Source organism: Cibotium barometz, chromosome 28, assembly GCF_041138505.1.
Source record: "Cibotium barometz isolate CiBa-2024 chromosome 28, ASM4113850v1, whole genome shotgun sequence".
NCBI classification, from domain to species: Eukaryota; Viridiplantae; Streptophyta; class Polypodiopsida; order Cyatheales; family Cibotiaceae; genus Cibotium; species Cibotium barometz.
Genome location: NC_141073.1, coordinates 42,952,156 through 42,973,539, shown reverse-complemented (window position 1 = coordinate 42,973,539; position 21,384 = coordinate 42,952,156).

The window sequence follows — 21,384 nt, the reverse complement described above, 5'->3', positions numbered from 1 at the left end:
AGGGCCAGCAGGCAAAAGGCTTAACCCATAGGATTCTATGGGGCTAGGCTGAGCCTATGGAGGTAGTCAAAGTAGAATAAGGACTAAATAGTGATCTGGGCATTGAGTGGACTTGAGTTGTAGATACATTCCAATAGAAAACAACTTGGTATGGGTATATTAGATGGTAATCATAAATAAGGATAGAAGAGTTGTCTTCATAATCGAGGAGATAGGAAACCTTGTTGATCCTTGAGGAGCCACTTTATTTTTCCTACTTGTGAGAATGATGAAGGAGAAAACACAGAGAGGAATAATTCTTCTTCCATGTATAAGGATTATTGTAGTTAAAATGAGAGGAACCAACGAAATAGCCACCAAATACTAGGATATTATGATATGAGGCCTAGAGTGAGTTGCTCTACCCTTGTTTTGATTCCTTTCTCGTAGAAAGAGACCTAGCTTAACACTTTCAGAGCCTCCACTTTCCAACCAATGTTGATCGGAGGCATAAGTGGTACTTGGAATTGTGGAGCATGGCAACCTATAGCTAAGATAATAAATTAATGGAGAACATTGCCTTGCAATGATCCTAGTTTTGACTCGATGTTGTGAGAGGCATAGTTCTTTAGGAACCACTTTTGGTGAGACCTTAGAGATTATAGAGACTGATGTATAGGACTCTTAGACATTGTATTCCTCAAAAAAGGATCTTGTGAATACTCGAAGAGCCCTTGATCACATTTAATATGCATGTCGTTTGCATGTATCATTGCTCCATAAGAACTAGGCTTGGTCATTTAATGACCTCTTTTCAAATTATTTTTTAAGAATAAAATAAATATTAATTTTTCTACTGCTTGAATCTTATCTTTTATTTTGAGTAATGTTGTGAAAAATTAAACATGCAGTGCAACATTACTAGGTCTTATTAGAAAACCACTGCCTTCTAGAGAAGAGCTTCTAGAGAAGAGGTACATGTAAGGTGTTATATCCCATACAAAGGTGTAAGTGCACTAAAATGTGATGGTTGGGTAGTAGAAGTTTAAATTGTGCAGTTTCTTATTCCACCAATCTTTGCCAATGACACATTTTTCATTACACTTTAAAATAGTAAACCGCTTAACTTCCACTATAAGGTAGATTCCAACAATCGTGACATCCATGGTAGATTTTAACATTGGAATCTGCAAGGTAGATTCCAAACAATTTTGACATCTATGGTTGTGCCTTACCCACTACAGGAAGGTAGTGGGGAATATACAAAGTAGGTTTCAATTGCTTGATTGTGACATCTATATATGTCACAATCATGGCAATCTACCTTGTAGTGGGAAAGACACTCAAAAGACTTAACTTGAGCTTGAATTTCACAATCATTGAATATATATGTTGTAGTAGGGAATGCATAACTTGATCATATCAATGCAAAATTTGTCAAAGGTGATAGACTTAGAATCTCCTTGAGTTTCGATGTAAGATACATATGATACAGCACGATCCCCCTTTTTTAAAAGAAAAGTGATGACATGGCCTAGAAGACTCTTTTTTAATTCAATCTTTTTCTATTGTGATGATCCAATACACTACTAGAGATTAAGTGCATCCACCCATGGAGATTTGATGAGATATATCATTTTTTATCTTATCAATTTGTTTGAGATTATTAGAGAGTTTTAATAAGCAAGGTTACACATGACTTGGGTATTTAGATTTCATCTTTATTAACTATTACACAATAAATTGATCACTTCTTAAAAAGATTAAGGATTAATTTACCACTTATTATTACACTATTAATTATCACTTAAAAGAAGTCAAGGATCAGTTAATGACATTATTGTAAATAAAATAACACTTTTCTAGCTTTTAGAGAATTTGGGGATTTTTTTCCTCTTTAAGTTTATCATTTCAAAGAAATTTTCCTATAAGGGAATTACCCCAAGGGATTCACTCACTATAAATGGGGACTTCACTTGCATGCATGAATCTCTATAAAACCCCCTATATATAAAGCTCATAAGATGGTAACACCTCTCTATTTAAGCTTATAAGGATACCTTAAAAAATGACAATGTCAGTCCCTTCCTTATATCTATGATTTTTCTCTAGCATTTACACACCCTCTCTCCTTAGATTAAGGTATGTTACTTTGAACCTTATTGATCAAACACTCATCAAACATAAGTACTTCATGCATGTTACAAAGAAATAGATGTTAAGCACTAGTTAATCATCATCACTCTAAATCACCACAACTTGTTGAATCAATATTGTAGAATGTTGTGATTTCTCCCCAATTTAATACAAGTGAATGGTGTTTGGAATATTTATGTTTTCAAATAATTTCATTGCTAAAAGTATTGTTAGAATGCTATCAAAACATTGCAAGATTTTTGTACAACTATGTTCATCAAAAGTACTTATAACATATCCTTAATGTTGTTATACCCCTTCCCATCCCCCCATCCCCAAGCCCCCCTCCCCCTAACTTAAATTTGAGATTAAATGTTCACTTAAATACATGTCCTTACCACTACCTTATAAGCTTATGCCTCATTTCAAAAAAACAAAACCCTCTTATATACTCACATGACATCATAAGTTTTTAAAGAGTGAATCCCTCAAGCGGAATTACTCTTAGCAAGACAAGATAAAAGTTAAAAAGTAATATCAAGTACTAAGGAGTTTTAAGAAAAATATTCTTCCCCATGGTCATCATTTAGGTCTTTTTTAAGAAAAAAGCAAAGAAGCTTTGCTTTAAAAACATCTCACATATTTTTCAAACACACTAAAATGCAATACAAAAAAATTCATATATATATATTTAATCCACTGGCACTACCTTATATCAATAAATTTATACTTTTGTATTCACATCTCCTTAAAAATAAGGCTATTACAACATTTTTTAGCAATCTTAAGATTTATACAGTACTAGGTCCTTTTATTGTAGGTCGCAAATGCATGCTAAATAAACATCTTCAATAAGTTCCATGGAATTTGAAGGTGATTTGGCTCTTGAGTTCTTGAATTTTCATAAAAAAAGTCTAAGTCCACTTTTGTGGCTCAAGATACTTTTAATGGTTCAATTACATGATTAGTATTAACAACTACAATTTTGAACTAACATACATGTGATATCAATAATTCATTAATTAAATAGAATACTCACCAAATAAAATACCAAGTTAGTCACCAGTCAAGTAGAAATATTATTGATGATCTTTCTCTTCATTCAACCTACAAAAAAAACTTAATTAGTGTGAGTGATAAATCATTGCATAGGAAGAGGATTATTGAACACTCTATTTAAGTTCATTAGTAGTATAAGGTGATATTTTAGGATAAAAATGATTTTTGAGGTGTATGAGTACAATGGCTAGATCAGGAATAATACTTTTAAATTAAGAGTAGTTCATCGATGTATCTAGTATATAGAACTAAACTAGTTATAAAGATAAGGTGATTGGGTTTTTTCATTTAAAACCTTGAAAGATTAGTAAATTAAAAGTGATATTTCTTATCACATTTCCACCTTTAGATACACTTACTTTTTACCACATTCAAATACCATGTGTTACTGATTTTCACCAAAATGTGTATCCTCCTTCCACTAAGTAATCTAACCTCATTTTTTCATGTGATTCTCGTGAATGACAGAATCTCTTTCCATTATGTGATGCAGTCCCCTTCATTCTAGTGTCACCTCTCTTCTCATAATAAAATCCAAATATTTCATTTTTCAAGTGGCACACCTTCCTTCTAGCAAAATTGAGATTCTTAAATAGTTTTTATAAGAAAGAATACAAATATATTAGCCTTTTTATATTTTCTAATAATTACATGATTAATTAACAACTTGCTTGAAGCAAATCAAGGTTTTAATTAACATATATAATTAGCCAATTTTAGACCATCAATACATGTGATCTTAATATTTAAATAGACTATCTACTCAATAAAATGTTAAGCACATCAATCAATTAAATAAACCATTGCTAAGTTATTTATTCATAAAAAACACCATTTTTTAGCCTTTTTTTGAAAGAAATTTAACCGTCAAAAATGTCAATTAGTGATGATTAGTCCTTGGATCAAAAGAGTCCTTTGTACACTCTCTTCATCATTTTTTGTAACAAAGTGAAATGGTCTCATATGAATAATGGGCCCAAGGCTAATATAGCATATGTCCATGGACAATACTTATGATAGTGTGAAAGGGGTGGTCATGTATATATATGTCAAACAGGCCATATTTAGGGTATCTTTTGATAACCATCATAATACAAGGCAATTCCTCTCTTTCTCTCTAAAATTAGGTTAATAAACGTAATCTAAGACTAATTATAATAATCCAAGGCTAATCTAGAAGCTCCTTTCTTGCATTGGTAGTAGAGCTCAGTTTTTAATCCACTTTCATCGCAGTTTCAAGAAACTTTGAGAAATTCTTGGGTTGCTTGGTTTTGTTAATCAAGAAAAGGGACATTGTGATCTTGATTGGGTGAATATTCTCTCCTTAATTCATTTTTCTAAGCATTTCGAGCCGTGAGGACCAAATTTTGAGAGAGCTGCTTCTAATTTCAAATCCTAGGACCAAAATTGAAAAAAAATCTTCTAATCAAGATTAGTATTATTCTAGAACGTTTTTCCATTTTCCTCTTTTTTCTTGATTTATTTTGTAGTGATATGGGGCTCAAATCTCTCGTTACAGCTTGCCATATCTTAAGGCTTTGACTTCGGAGGTAACAATGGGCCTAGTTTTGGTGACATTCATGGAGGATTTTTATCCATGAGGGCACTCGATGGCTACATGCATCTTCTCATCTATTGGATCCAAATCCCTACCATTGGAGCTTGTCAAGGCTTGTGTAAGGCATTTAACATTGATTGGGTACTATAATGGTGAAAAACGACAGCTATACACTACTTTATGGCAAATTTGTGTAGTTGGCCACCTACGACTGAGGAAAACAAATCCAAAAACCATAAGTTTTAATCTTCATAATCTCTCAATATTATTCCATAATGTCATTCTTCCATGTTTGAGAGCTTGTATGGGCCACAAAAGACAAAACAAGCTGCATTTCTCGTAACATGGACCTCTATGTAAATGTCAAGAGACAAGGGTTGTGAAGGATTTATGGCAACCATAGCACTTACTGTGAAGCTTCTTCCTTGGCTATGATATAAAGGAGGTGCTAAAAGTATCAAATGCAAGGGGATTCACGTATGGTTATGCTCAAGAATGGAGTGATTCCATGAAATCCTAAGACTAATGAGGCATTTGAGCTTTCTTCTTGCCCATATAAGCACCTAATGGCAATTGATTACATTTATAAGAGATTAATGCATGCTTAAGGGCTTTTATATAGCATTGAGGAAATCTCTCATATGAGCCATTGAACCCTAGAGCAATAATTTAGGGATTTGGATCCATTTTCATCATTTCTTTGTGATTACTACATGTCATTGGGAAGTTCTAGATGCCATTCATAGCCATTTCCATGCTATGATGTCACATGACATGTATGAATCATGTGATGGTTTCTTATGGAATGAAGATGTATGCCATTGATAATGTTTGATGCAAATGATATAAGGCATTGCCATTATATGCTTTTGCGAAGAGGTACATGTTTTGAGCATTATGAAGGGAAAGTGATTGAAGTTGCAAATGGGAAGACATCCTTTTGAAGCTCACTTTTGCAATCATCATCATCACCATTAAAATTTTGTATTGCTTGAGTTGGCATGCATCTATAAGTGCCATTTTTTAAGTGATCTATGCTCTCATCCATTTTTAATCTTTCATTTGATTCTTGCATAATTAGAAAGCTATATATGTGATGAGGGTACCTTGGAAATAAGGAGAAGAGGCCAAGGAGAGTGCGTCTGGAACTCACCATGCCATGAGTGTCATGGTAAAGTGATATGGTGAGGGATTAGGTACAATGGTGGTGAAAACTTGGCCCGATCCCTTGCTCTTGGATTTAAAACTTGAGTAAGAGGGTTGGAAGAGTTTGTAAGGGATATTGGAAAGCTTCAAAGAGATGCATATACCCCCAAGTGTTCTCAATGGATGCATTTTGATGGACAACAATTTGGCAAGAAATCGATATAGTATTGCAAGTGAAACTCAATTGAGTTTATGTTGAGATTTTGTTGCAATACAAAGGAGATGTCATCAAATGTTTTGTAAAAAGAACATATGCAAGGAACTTGGAATTGAATTGGATGCCAAAAGATGCAAATTGATGTGGTGCATGCCTTTTAATGGGTTGGATACATTACGAACGCAAAGGAGAAGTGTGGATAGTAATTGAAGACAATCTTGACAATTTTCTATTGCGTACTAAAACCTAATTCAGTCCAAGAGGGATGGGGATGTTTTCAAGTGGTTTACATAGCTTCATTCTACTCTCAAATGGATACATTTTGATCCCTCAAGTGCTCCATTATGACTCGATTTTCTTTTCCAATCAGCAAGTCTCCACAAGGCAAGACTTTGTTTGTTTTTCTAATTGGGGCAAGTCTCCCCGCCAGGCAAAAGTGGTATCCAGTCAAAAACATTGAATTAAGTTTGAGATTTGAGAATGTGGGGGTATTTTACATGCCATTATATCTCAACGAACCAAAGGGCTCTTTATTTTGGCACCATTGACTTGGTCAATGGTGCCAATAGTTGATTGGTCAAAGGGGTCAAAATGATAATAGTTGATTGGTCAAAGGGGTAAAAACCAGAGGAATGTTGCCGATCAAATTTGTTCAAGGAATTGACATGGATGCATAGGGGTTGTTTAAAGAATTCCATCAAGACAAACACTTCCAAAAGCGGCTCCATTTGATCAAGATTTGGTTCCCTTTATGTTGAATTTGACTTTTCCAAAAAAAAAATAGTAAAGGGTCAAATGCAACTATATAAGTGGATAGAGAATTGAAATACCTTTCTATAGAGCTAAAGAACATTCAATTTAGATTTTGGTAAACCTTTCAAAATTCTTTTGAGTAATTGATATGATACCGAATGCCAAACTCAACAAGGGGAACTACAATGAAGCTCTTGATATGAAGCGGGCACAAGAAGCAAATTAGGATGCTCAAGGAGCTATGTAAGAAGAAATTTGTGGAAATATTAGTGAAGGGGTGAATAAAGAGGCAAATTTTCCACAAATACCTAGAGAAGGTGGGGACATGAACATGAACAACATGATGTATCTCATGCAAACTATGATTGAAAGGATGGACCAAAGATTTTAGTTCATGGTGGACAGGTTTGACTCTATGAGAAAGGAGTTTCATGATGGGATCACAATCTTGAGGCACAATGTGGATAAAGGAAAAGAATCTTATGATGGATCTATGCTGCATCCATATGCACCAAATAAGTTTCCACCAATGGGGCCACAAGCTTATGGATCTTTTGCGGAGTCTTCACATGCAAATGCATTACATACTCCTCAAGTTAGTATGCACCATGTTGATGGGAATCATGGTTCTATTCTTAGAACAGATAAGAATCCTCTGTCTCATTGATACATCAAGATGGAACAAGGATGGCCGGTATGTCTATGCATGGTCTTATGAATGGGGTTTCATCAATGCATGGGAGAAATGTGGACAAAAGAAAAGGCATAGTTTTGGAATAATCAAAGGTGAATGGAAATTAGAATCATCCACACGTGAAGTGTCATCACTTTGATGAGATGTGTCATCATCCTTCACACATGCACGTGGTCATCTTTTTGATGAAATGTGTCATCATTTTAATGGGATGGAACCTAATCATGGTATATCTCATCACTTCAATGAGTTTGAGGGAAATTATGTTGGACCATTTGAGCATAGACCACATGTTCATCATCAAGGTGGTGATGATGAAGATGAGTTTGAGTGAAGGACAAGTTGACTTTTACTAAGTTCAAGGGTGAAGGCTCAACCAATGAGGAGTTTGAAGAATGGATTGATAAAATGGAGCTTTACTTTGGACTTAGCCTTTGTAGTGAAAGTGACAAGGTTTTGTTTGCTATTTTGCATCTGGAAGGTTATGCCCATGCATGGTGGCGGCATTTGAATGCTCATGGCTATTTGATTTACTACTTTGGAATATTTCAAGAATGATATTAGGAGAACCTCTCTTCTAGCCCTTAATAGATCAAGGATGATGGAGAAATGGGATGATCTCACTCAAATGGACAATGTTAAGGAATATGTACACAAGTTCATGAATTTTTCACTTCATGTGGAAGGCTTAAGTGAGGAGTACAAATTGAGGAAAGTTTATCAAAGGGTTACAAACAATATCAAGGTTGATGTGGATGCTCAAAGACATGAAACCGTTAAGTATGCCATGTTTCTTGCGGGCGGATATCTATAAGGTAGAGAATACACCTCCCAATCGCCTATGGAAGAGATGAAAGAGGAAATTTTAGATTTAGTAACTCATTTCCTCGACATACAAATGTTGATGGGAATATCGTATGAATGATTTGAAGGACAAGGGTTTGTGCTTCAAGTTCCATGACAAATAGAATAAGAATCATTGGAAGGTTTGTAAGGCCAGGAAGATGATCCCCTAAGCATGATTCTCACCGAACCTTGCCATGAAGACATTAAGAAAGATATGGATGAATGTGAGGAGTATTTTGAAGAGGCCAACAATGAAGTTGAGGATGTAGAAAAGGATGGTGAATTCCCTTTTAACCCGGGTGGATCAAATAAGGGAGATGTTGACTATGATGATGGGTGTCCATTGCCTAAGTGTGCTTATCATGATAAGGACAATATGATGATGGGTGTCCATTGCCTAAGTGTGCTTATCATGATAAGGACAATATGGCTACCCTATGCAATATCTCAAAGTGATGTCTATTATGGTCACAAAGGGGGAAAATAAATTAAGATTTAAGGTATGCATCAATGGAAAGGTTGGCACATGTATTGACTGATAGTGGAAGCACACAGCTTTATCAACACCAAATCCATCTCTAGTCTCCAATTAGAGCCCATAGCTTTATCTTTGTGATAGGAGGTTCAAGTGGCTAATGGAGCAAAGATGGATTGCACAATAGTATGCAAATATGTGAGGTTGGAGGTTGATTCTCACAAATGATTATACTCACTCGCAAGGCTGATTTACTTGTATTGGTTATGGGTTCCATTGACATTATTGTGGGATATGATTGGTTGGCAACTCTTAGGTTATTTCACATGAATTTACATCAAGGGTATATGAGTTTCATGCATGATGATGGAAACCATTCGGTTCCATTGACTGGAACGCATGTGCCGCATATCAAGATGATCAATGCAACACAGCTCAAGAGGGAGGTAAAGCAAATGGGATGCATATATACTATGCATATATACTTTACAGCTTTGCAAGGAAGGAAGCAATGAGGAAAAGGGTGAGGTTATGCATAAAGGTATGAAGGAATTGTTAAATTAGTATGAAAATGTGTTGTAAATGCCAAAGTGCTTGCCCTGCCAAAATGGGAGGTGGATCATGGAATAGAGCTTGAGTTGAATACCAAGCCTATTAACAAACCACCTTATATATTGTTGAAAGGGGAGAAAGATGAAGTGCAAAGCAAGTACAACAGCTTATGGACATGGGATGGGTTACTTTTAGTTAATCACCATGCTCTTGGTCAAGAAGAAGGATGGTTCTTTTTTGCATATGTGTGGACTATAGAGATTTGAATAAATCTACAATCTACAATAGGCTCCCTATTCCATGAATTGATGACTTACTTGATGAGTTGACAGGTGCATGTTTCTTCTCCAAGATTCATTTAAGATCGAGCTATCACCAATTAAGAATCAAGGAAGGTGATAAGTACAAAACGGCATTTCAGACCAAGAGAGGTCTCTACCATTATTTGGTTATGCCGTTTGGATTGTGCAATGCGCCGGCAACATTTCAAGCCCTAATGAACAAAGTGCTTGGTCATTTTATCTATAAATGGGTGCTTGTATTCTTTGATGATATATTGATATATAGAAAGGGGGAGAAGGAGCACTTAATGCATGTAAGGGCTATTTTGGATGCTTTAAGAGCTAACAACTTGTATGCAAAGGAGAGAAAATGTACATTTATGACACAAAAGATTGATTATCTTTGACACATAGTGAGAAAAGAAGGCATTATGGTGGATCCTAAGAACATTCAGTGTGTTAAGAATTGGCCCACGCCTACAAATACCACTCAATTAAGGGGATTCTTGGACTTGTCATCATTTTATAGGAGGTTCATTAAGAGATATTGTCATATTACCTCTACTCTTATCGACAATCTTATGAAAGAATCTTGCCTTTGGGATGTTATAGCCGATAAGAGCTTCCAAGAGCTCATAGAAATGCTCACCTCAGACCCTATACTTGTATACCCAGACTTCACAAAACCATTTGTGATTCAAGCGAATGCATGTGGAAGAGTCATTAGGGATATTTTGTTCCAAGATCATGTAGTGATTGCATTTGAGAGCTGAAATCTCCATGAGAAAGCAATGGTTATGCATGTTTATGATCAAGAGATGTGGCCAATACTTCATACAATAAAGAACTATGTAACATACCTCTCTGAGATTAACCAAGTTATGATTAAAGATAATATTATGTTTTGGATTCTATAGAGTTTAGTAATGAATTCCTGCAGGTTTTCAGTAGTAAATATTGTAAGTGTTAAAATTAAGTGAGAATTTAAGATTGAGTTTTCAATTAGTTAGTATGCTCAAAGAAATCCTTTAAGTGTGTAGATGGACATGCAAATCAAAATTTGATAAAAAGTAAAATGTGACCTATTTTTTGAGTTGACTTTCACATACACCTGATTTTGGCGATTCCGCCATGTTAGGTTGTAGATTGCACATATTCTGGTAATTTTAAGTGCCCACACAACTAGTTTCTGATAACTATGCACGAAGTTATACCTGTTTGCAGGTTGCAGCCCTGATATCATATCTGAGAGGCTTGCCAAATCTACAAATAGCTCTTCCACAACTTCTGGACAGTACACATGGATTCTTGATTAATCAAGACATCTTCAAATATATCAGGAAAGTAAACAAACTCTCTTTTAATTATTTTGCTTTAAATTATTTTGAGATTAAATAAATAAACTGATAAGTATATACATGAGAGAATCTGAGTTGAGATATGGCATGCTTAACGGTGAGTAATTGTTGAGTTTATTATTTATAAATGATCACCTTAGTCTAAAGACTCATAGAATAAACACTTTTGGAGGTAAAGAATAATTAGAAGATAGAATATTTGACTATTTTATGACTAGATTCTAGGTATAACCTTCATTAGGGGCTATTTTGCAAAGAGTTTATCTATCCGTGTGTTTAAAATCAGATGTTAAGGTAAACATGAAAGTTTTAGAGAACAAGAAACTATACAAGAGTGTATGAGGCTCTAGAAAGCCAAATCCCTTTTGTTTCTGAGTTATTCAAGTGTGCAAATTGGGGCACTTGGCTTTTTTTTTACAATTTTATGTTGAAAACACAACTTTGGTTATTTTGAATGCTCTCAAAGAGACCTTAGAGCTCATGTTTAGAGAACCATCACTAAGACATGCTTATAGAGCATTAGAAGTCCTAAAACTTTGTAGTTTGACTCTTCTCTGATTTTAAATAGATTGAAAGATATCACTCTCCCAAAGAGACTAGTTATTAGGCTTTTCCTTAGAAATTTAAATCAAGATTAACTACCTTGTCTATATAGACTGGATGGACTAATACAGAAGCATAGTTAGGACTTAGCTATAGCAACTAGAGATGATCTTATTGGTTAGAACATGATAATCAATTATATTAAAAATAAAGATTCATGTATGACTTGAAAGAATTAAAAGACTAAGAGAAGTTAAGGACTATTTGAATTAAAAGCTTATTTTATAGTTGAAGTTGATTGATTTGAATATGCATGCCTTGAAAGATTATGGACTAGAGATGAGTGTGAGATGATATGTATGACTTGTGATTGTTTTGTTTTAGAATGAATGATTGATATGCATGTGTATGATGAGACTCGACATGAGATTTTAAGATCTGGGCCAATCGTCCCCTTAGAGAGGAGGGAACACCGGATAGAGAATGAGATTTATACCCTTTGGGAGCCATGTGGTGGAATCTAGAGAGGACAAGATTCAAAAAAAGGCATACTTGGGAAAGCTGCGATATCCACCAGTGTGGAGGTTGGTTGGACGGGCATTGGAGAAAGCCTAGATTGATTGGATTTTAATCTTCATGACTAACCATGTTGTCGAGCATGGTGATGACAACATAATGTTTGAGATAGACACATATATGGTGATTGATTGAGATGTTACATTTTAATTTATAGATATTTCTATTATGTGAATGTTTGTCTAAGATTCTATGATTCTTTGCTTATGTGATAAGAATCTTGGATATGGCATGCATGCTTATTTTGTTATTTGAGAGGATTTACTTAATTTTATTACTATATAGAAATAGCACGATTAAGTGAGTTTCAATGTTTTCTTAGGTGAAGTTATACGATTAAGATATATGGCTAGATTCAAGACCGTCACAAAGTGGCATCATTACTTGTATGGGAGTCATTTCTTTGTGAAGAGTGATCATAGAGTAGTTCAATACTTCTTATCTTAACCTACACTATCTCCCAAGCAAAAATGGTGGGTGGTAACATTGAGAAATTATGATTTCTAAATCTCTTACATGAAAGAGAAAGAGAATGTTGTGGTAGATGCATTATCATGTATATGGACATGTGGATGCATGGAAATTTTGGAGGTACATAAAGATTGGATTTTGGATATCCAAGAGGAGTACCTATTGGATGAGGAAGTGGCACCATTGTGGAAAAAAGTATAGGAAGGGTCTCATAATGATTGGCTACATTTTGAACTTCATAATGAACTCATTTACTACAAAGGCAAAGTCTAACTTATGCCTACATCAAGCTACAAGAAGATGGTGTTAGAAGAGATGCATACTTCTCCATTATTGAGAAACATGGGGCTATTTAAGACCTTTGAGAAGGTGCAAAATAATTTTTATTGGAAAAGAATGTGGAAAGATGTGTATACTTTTGTGACAAGTTGATTACCTCGTTAACAAAACAAGGATCCCACACATAAGCACGGTGGTTTCCTTCAGCCTTTGACTATTCCTGATGGACAATGGACACACATCTCTATGGGTTTAATCATGAGGACTTGTCATACAAGGAGGGGATGTGATAGTGTATATGTGTGGTAAACCGTTTGACAAAAGTGGCACATTTTATTTCTTCTAATATCAAATTTTCAACATCTATGGTTGCAAAAGAGCTTGTGGATCATTTGTTCAAGTTGCATGGAGTGCCACAAAAATTTATATTTAGTGACCAAGATGTTAAGTTTATGAGTTCATTTTGGAGAACATTGTTTGAGATCATGGGAACTGTTTAACACCTATAGTTCCACAAAATACCACTTAATAAATTGAGCACTAAGAAAGTACACAAATTATAGACTCTACTCTCTTCACATAGCTCTTAGTTAATGAGTAGAATACAATATTTATATAGGCTTGAGAGAGGGGGGCTCCTAGAGGCTTAGAACTACTCCACCTCCCCTACGATCCCTCACCTGATTCACCTAAATGGTGGTGATTGTAATCAAGGAGTCACCTACAAGTTGACCTACACATGGTAATCAAGTAAAACAAGGATCTTGTAACCTTAGACCGCTTATTCGAAGGTACCACTAAGAGTTTCCCTCGGGGGGGTCACTCATAAATATGTAAGCATAGCACGTGGGTTCAACAAAAGGAGTTTTTAAATTTCTATTTTTACACATTTTTTACATACAGAAAGGGTACCATTTAAAGAGCGTATTTACGGATTGAATAGACAAAGGGTGTGTTTTATTCATGCAAAATTTTTAGATAAGGGGTTTTTAAATTAGGCCTTAAACGCACGTGATATAGAGGATTTACATATATTAGTAGTGAACCCCCCAAGGAGTTTCCCACTAAGGATGGATGCTAGATCACATACTTTCAAAAACCCTCCCTTGATCAAGCATCCATACCATCCAGGGTGTACTTGGATCAGTGTACCAATAAGATCAAATCACTAAGACATAAATAAGATACAAATGTCGAATGGGCTATAAAATTTCATACATAGAAACTACTAGAATAATGTGTCAAAAACATTAGCCACCTCCTTCTCTGGTTGTTTTTTATTTCCCTTCTCTTTCTCCTCTTCAACCTTTTTTCTTTTGTAACAATCCTTGATTATGTGTCCCTTATTTTTGCAATCATAGCAAGTCCTAGGAGACTTGTTCTTCTCATGTTTATCCTTGACTGTGGCTTCTGACTGTGGCTGAATAGGCATGATTCACTAGAACTTTTGTTGAAGAAGTTGAAGGCTTGGAAACCTCCACGTGGGTTTCATCTAGAATGAGGGCAGAAGTCATTGAGGTAAGAGTATGATTTGTTTTATTTTCTATTTGTGAATCACACTACTCATAAACAAGGACACATGCTAGAGAGCAACACATATATAGCCTCCTCTTCAATCAATGGTAACACATGCACCACTTAGTTGATCAATCATTCATCTAATATCATTGACATCAGAAGAAACATTAGTTTTGTCATTCTTGTCCATCTTGTAGAGTTTCTTCCTTAAGAAGAACTTGTAGCTACATTTGTTTGCCCTAAATACGATTTGAGCCTAATCCACGCTTCATTAGAAGTCTTTGTTGAGCTCGCCTGATGGATTTGGTTATCCCCTAGCCTATAAATGATGAGGTATAAATCTTTGGAGTCTAGATTAATCTATTTGGTAATAAGTTCTTGATCTCTATGTGGCCTCTTTTCAACCCCATTGACCACTCCCCACATGTCTTTCTGTATAAGACACATTTCCATTTTGATGTACCAAGTATGGTACTTGAATCCATCAAATTTACCTATTTTATCAAATATTTTTACCACCATATTTGCCATGGTACTCAACTTTATACACATAGTGTTCCCAAATTACACAAATAGGGAAGTCATTTATAGGTCTAGGACTTTACAAAAGAGCTTGTCTTTCACACAGAGACACTCTACTCAAGCACTTTTTCACCAACAAATAAATGAATGTGTCTCTCACACAAAGACACTCTACTCAAGCACTTATTCACCAACAAATAAATCAATGTGTGTGAATATGAACTCTGACCAGTCCAGGTATATGATCTTTTTATATATTTCTCAATATTTACATGATTAATTAACGACTTACTTGAAAGAAATCAAGGATTAGCTAGCATATATGATTAGCCAATTTTAGACCATCAATACATGTGATCTAAATATTTAAATAGACTATCCACCCAATAAAATACCAAGATAGTCACTACTCAATTTAAAAAAACAATGCTAAGCTATTTATTCATTCAAAACACCATTGCTAACCTATTTCTTCATTTAACCACTGAAAGCTCAATTAGTGAATGATTAATCCTTGGATCAAAAGAGACCTTCGTACACTCTCTTCATCATTTTCATATTTATATTTTCCTTTCCCTTAATTAAGAAAGTTAACATGTACTCAGTACTATAAATAATATCTATTGGCTTAATAGCTACATAATGAGTACTAACTACTAGTTTTACATGAACTTTATATTCAATGGTCAAGAATAAGTTTTAATTATTTATTAATTAAAGTTTTTATTACTCATTTATTAGTCTTTTTTCACAAAGATCAAGAAATCTCTTAGTAAATTAGTATAATTAAGAAATCAATGGAGTTTTATGTGCTATCAATTACATAAATATCAATGTGAGTCAAATTAGGGAGCTTACGTTGTAATTTATGCAACTTTTGGCATAACAAAGTCCATTGGAATTCTCATTTAACTAAATTCAAGAGGTTTTGTGGAATCTAGAGTGATTAAAGGCTAGTTGATGAAAGTAATAACTTTCATTAGTGATTAATTAGCACTCCGTTCTTATATCTAGTTGAAAACAAAGTTCTGTGAAAAATCGAGTTAGTCTTAACTGTGTAATTACAAAGCTAGTAGAAAACATTTGAGTTTTTTTTAACTTTCTTATTTTTAGAAAGAAAAATGTTATTGAAAAATGATGAAGAAAGTGTGCTAAGGTTCCTTTTAATACAACGATTAATTACTCACTAATTGAGCTTTTGGTGGTCTACTAAAGGAATAGTTCATCAACAATTTTGCTACTCTATTGTTAGTTATCTCATCAATTAAATGGTGAATATTCTATTTAGTTTTTGAGATAAAAACAAATTACTAACATAAGGTAATTGGGGTTTTCATTTGAAAACCTTAAAAAGTATTAGTAAATTAAGAAAAATATGTTTTATCACATGTCAACCTTTGGATATACTTAAATTTCAGCATTCAAGTACGATGTGGTGTTATCACTTTTTACTAAGTTGTGCATCCTCACCCACTTTCTTAAAAGTGATGACACTATTCTTAAAAGTGATGACATACTATTCTTCCACTATATGAGTAGCTTGTTGGTGAAAACATTTTCAATAGATTTGCCACTAATACAAAATTTTGTGTCTCTTTGTCTTTATTTTCTTTTAAAAAATCTTTGAAATTTCTTCAGTAGATTTAGGTTGATATTCAGTCTTGCTATCTTTAATCATCTTTAAGTATTACTTTGGAGGCCCACTTTGGAGGCTTATTAACTACCTTTGGAGGCGACTACACTTTCAAGATAATTTTACTCTTCCATTGGGCTATTTTTTGACTAAATTTTGAAGTGATATCACATCGTCTTCATGTATTAAAGCATTCACATTATTACCAATCTAAATAGCTTCATAATTCATATCATTCATCACCATTAAACTAAGAAATAGAGTTTGTCTTGTTTTTTATGTGAAAATTCAGCATTCATATGCTCATTGAAATTGACATCATGACTAACGATAATATTTTTCTCATGAGGATCAAACAACCCTTGAATTCACTGAACTAAGATTAAGAGTTTATGTATTGTTTTTTATGTCGTGTTCATTGAAATTGACATCACAACTAACTATAATCTTCTTTCTAATGAGGATCAAAAAATCCTTGAATCAACTAATATGCACTTTTCATAGATATTTTGTGCCCCTTAAACTCCTATTATATACACATACGCATCACATTCGAAAACATTACATTAGTCTTTCTTCTCCTTGATCTAGTATTTGTAAATATGCATCACATTTAAAAACTCTCAAATGTGAAATGTATTCTTTAATACCTAAGAAGGCTTTGAGAGGATTCATACCTTCTAATAGTTTAGTTTGGGAAGATTTAGTTTACAAATACACAGCTATTTGGATTGATTCATCTCCAAAAAAATTATCACTAACCTTAATTACTTTTAAATTTCTCCTTGCACATTCAAGTAAAGTATGATTCTTTCTTTTAGTTGCACCATTTTGTTGTGGAGTCAAGGTAGTTTTTGTGAGTTGATGGTGAGTTCCATTCTCTTTACAAAAAGCTTTGAAAACCTTTCAATCATACTCAAGGATTGATGATAAATTACATGATGCTCTTTCCACAAATTATTTAAATCCCTTCAGTTATACTCAAGGGTTTAATGTGAGATCCATGCTCTTTTAGAAAGTCATTTAAATGGGTAATTCTATTTTCTTTACAAAAATTATGGAAATTTCATGAGCTACACTCACCTTCTCTATATGTTCTCAAAGCCTTGATCTGCTTCAAATTAATTTCTTAAGATTGCTTTGGTCTCTTAAAAACATTCATAAAAGCTTGTGAAGAAATACACCTATCATGAGTAATCATCGATAAATGTAACTAACATTAATGAACCTACAAAAGATTGTGTTGGTGATGTTCCCTAAATGTAATGAAGCAAAGCTAAGGTCAAAATATATAAACAATGGGCCATGAAAAAGGCTACTATAAATAGGGCCTTGGGTTCATTGTAGGGATATTTGGTCATTCATATCTTGGACTCTTACATGTGACTTTGGCTCCTTTCTTGAAAATGGTCATTCATGGTCTAGGGCTCATAGCAAGCATGATAGCCATCCTCATGGTGGTGAGAGGTTAAATTACTTAGGCCTTATACACATACCTCTTTTGCTACATGTGCATGTGGATTTTTGCTAATTTCATCATAATCTCATGACTTTCTCATGTGTGTTTGTTACCCATCAAATGGATGCTAGATTTGGAATTTATGCATTGATTTCTAGATATTTGTTCTAGATCCATTTCAATTGATATCATAGATTTGATTTTGATGCACTCTCTTTAATTTTCTTGAAAATCTTTTGAGTTTTCTTGATTTTTTTGATCAAGAAAATGGATATGGTGACTTTTGATGGTTGAATCTCTTTGTCTTTGTGTTTTCCTAAGCATTTGGGGCCATGGGTTGGATGGGGACCAAATTCTAGGGGAGGCGGACCAAATTCTAGGCTAAAATTGGAGAAAATTTTACTAATCTTGCTTAGTGTCATTAATCCAAACGTTTTCCTCTTCTTGCTTGACCTTGGAGTGATTAGGTGCTTCAATTATTTGTTGAAACTTGGTCCAAGACTAGGGTTTTGATTAGGTGCATGACCTAAGCTTCACAAAGACTTCTCTAATGGCAGATTTAATGGACGTTCATAGTCGTGAAGGTCGCTCTGCTTGTATCGATTTTTGCTTCCATTCCATGGTTTTGTGACTTACTTTAAGCTTTTATAAGCTAAGGTGTGCAATAGCAAAGATTATAGTTTATGATTAGCATCAAAATTGAGCCTATGATGTCGTTATGGCCATGAAGACATCCAACAGAACTGCAGTAGTTTTCCTCTCTACAATCCATGGCTTGTTGCTTATAATGTGTTAGCATAAGCTTAAGTGTGCTTTGTCTAATCTTATGTTATGTTATTAGCATGGCAATGGAGACTATTGAAGTGATTTTGGTCATGAGGATGTCCAACAAATAGCGCATGTTTTCATGGAGATTGGGAAGCTTAATATCAATCATTGGCCACCATAATGCTTGGTGATGATTCTTCAATGAGTAAGCAAGACCTAAATGTCTTCCATGCTTGTAATTTTTTAATTTCTTGCTTCCTTTGAATATTGGGGATTCCACAAGAAAATTTAGGGTTTCTCATGATTGATTTAGATGTGATTAATGCCTAATTTCACTCCACATTGCATCACACACTACAAGAGGCAGGGCCATTATCCATGCTGTTTTTGACGCTTTAGAACTAAGCTTAAAATCCCTAAACGTCGAAATACTCGTCGTCAAAAAAAGCGTCAAAATGGAAATGTTCAATATATGCGATGAAATAATAGTCAAAATACTTATGTTTTCCATGCTTTTTTCAACATCCTTTTCGACCCCGATTTCGAATGATATTTCGATTGCTATTTTTCGACAGATGCAGGAAAATTTTGATGCTATTTTCAATGGATGCAAGAAACTTTCGATGCTTTTTTCCACTACAAGGGATCGGGCTCATACCCGCGCTCCTAGCTGCTAAAAATGACTTGTGGAAAAAAAGCAACGGGCCCATGTATCAGTGCATGTAGCACTGTGGCCAGAGACATGCATGTAAAAGTGCGTGTATAGAAGCAGTTAACCGCGCTGATACACGGGCGTATACACGTGTTTTGTCAGTTTAACTGCACTTAGACGCGCTGATACGAGGGTGTATACATGCGTTTTGTCAGTTTAGCTGCAATTATACATGCGCATTTCATAGTGTATCCGCGTATATGCACGTGTATTTCATAGAGTATCCGCGTATATACACGCATATTTCTCAAATATCCACGTATATACACGCGACTTTTTGTAGAGTTGACGCGTCTATACACGCGAACAAAGAGCAAAAAAAAAATCCAGAGAGTGCTATTTGGTACCTGAATGCTGTTCCAGCATTCCAGCACCCAATAACACTCTCTACATTTGTTTTTTTCGGTGCATTGCACCATCCACGAGGAAGATTTAAGACAAGAACGACATGAATGCATACATTGTCAATACACGCGATTCAAGACGGACATGAATGCAATACTATCAATTCACGATTCAATATTACTATCAAAATTTTATGTGTACACATATATACAAGGGAGTCCATATGTCAAAGTAGCCCATGGCTTCAGTTACAAAAATATATATACAACCACATCCTCAATATGGAATGTGATACTATAATTCTGAGTACTACTCAGACCCAAATGATGACTCGCTGCTCCCTCCATGATCAAATGAGCTCACATCGGTCGGAATGTCCGATGAGTAGTGCTCACGTCCACCCTCTGTAGTGGCGACGGGTGGATCATCAGCAGGTGCAACAACAGCTTGTGCCTGTTCAAGTAATATATAGTATATAAGTATATATATATGTAATTCAATAGACCAAAATCATTCGTTTAGAGTTTTCAAGTACCTATCGACTGTATGGTCTCATGGCCATCTCAAACTGCGCGTCCGTAATACATCCCTCGGCTCTGAAGAGGGCCCACGTGTCACGTTTGCTATGCTGGCGAGCATACCCAGTATCATGGGCTGTGGGCTTCCTCCCCGTAACCCGTTCGCTGTATCATAATCAACACAATTTGTAAGATCAAAACAATCATAGAATCAATGAATTAAGTAAACAATCAAATCAAGTGGCAAGATACTTACGAACTCTGCCTCCCATGACGACTCGACGCCGCCAGATCCAAAATACAAAGATCCAATGGTCTCCATCTGGATTTGTCGTGCCTCCACATGCTGCCTGCTCTTCACGCCACCCTCTGCTTGTTTCTTTGCCTCCTTCCACTCACGTTTGTGCACAGTGGCAGGTTTCTCGGCAAGATAGCCACCCGCAGCTACATTTAGCCCATCATCATACGCGAGTTTCTTAAGGTGAGATCTTTTATTACTTAAGATCTCCCTTATTCGTGTCCTTCCCCATACATCCGAGAATGTCGCATGTGGGGGATTGGGGTACCGACTATGTACAGTATCTATCACCTCCCCAACTAATCGGCTATTTTGATCTTTAAATCTAATAAAATAATTTTTATACAAGTTTGATACTACCCCACGCATGTACTCCATTACCTCTTTCCCCCTCGCATCCATCACTATCCTGCCCCTATCCGTCACATCATAGCAGATCACTCCCTCCATCTCTCTCATCTCCTCCTCATCCTCACTATCTCCTCTAACTCTTCTCCCTCTATCTCCTCTCTCACCGCGTGCCCTACTACCTCCCTCACCAAAGCACCCGCCGCATCCTCCACCCCCACTCTTCCTACTGCTGCGGGTGGAGTCACGACTGGGGGATTGTCTACGTGATGGTGGCTGTGAGCCCTCACATGACGATGGCTCTGAGGGAGTACGTGATGGTGGCTATGAGCCCTGACGT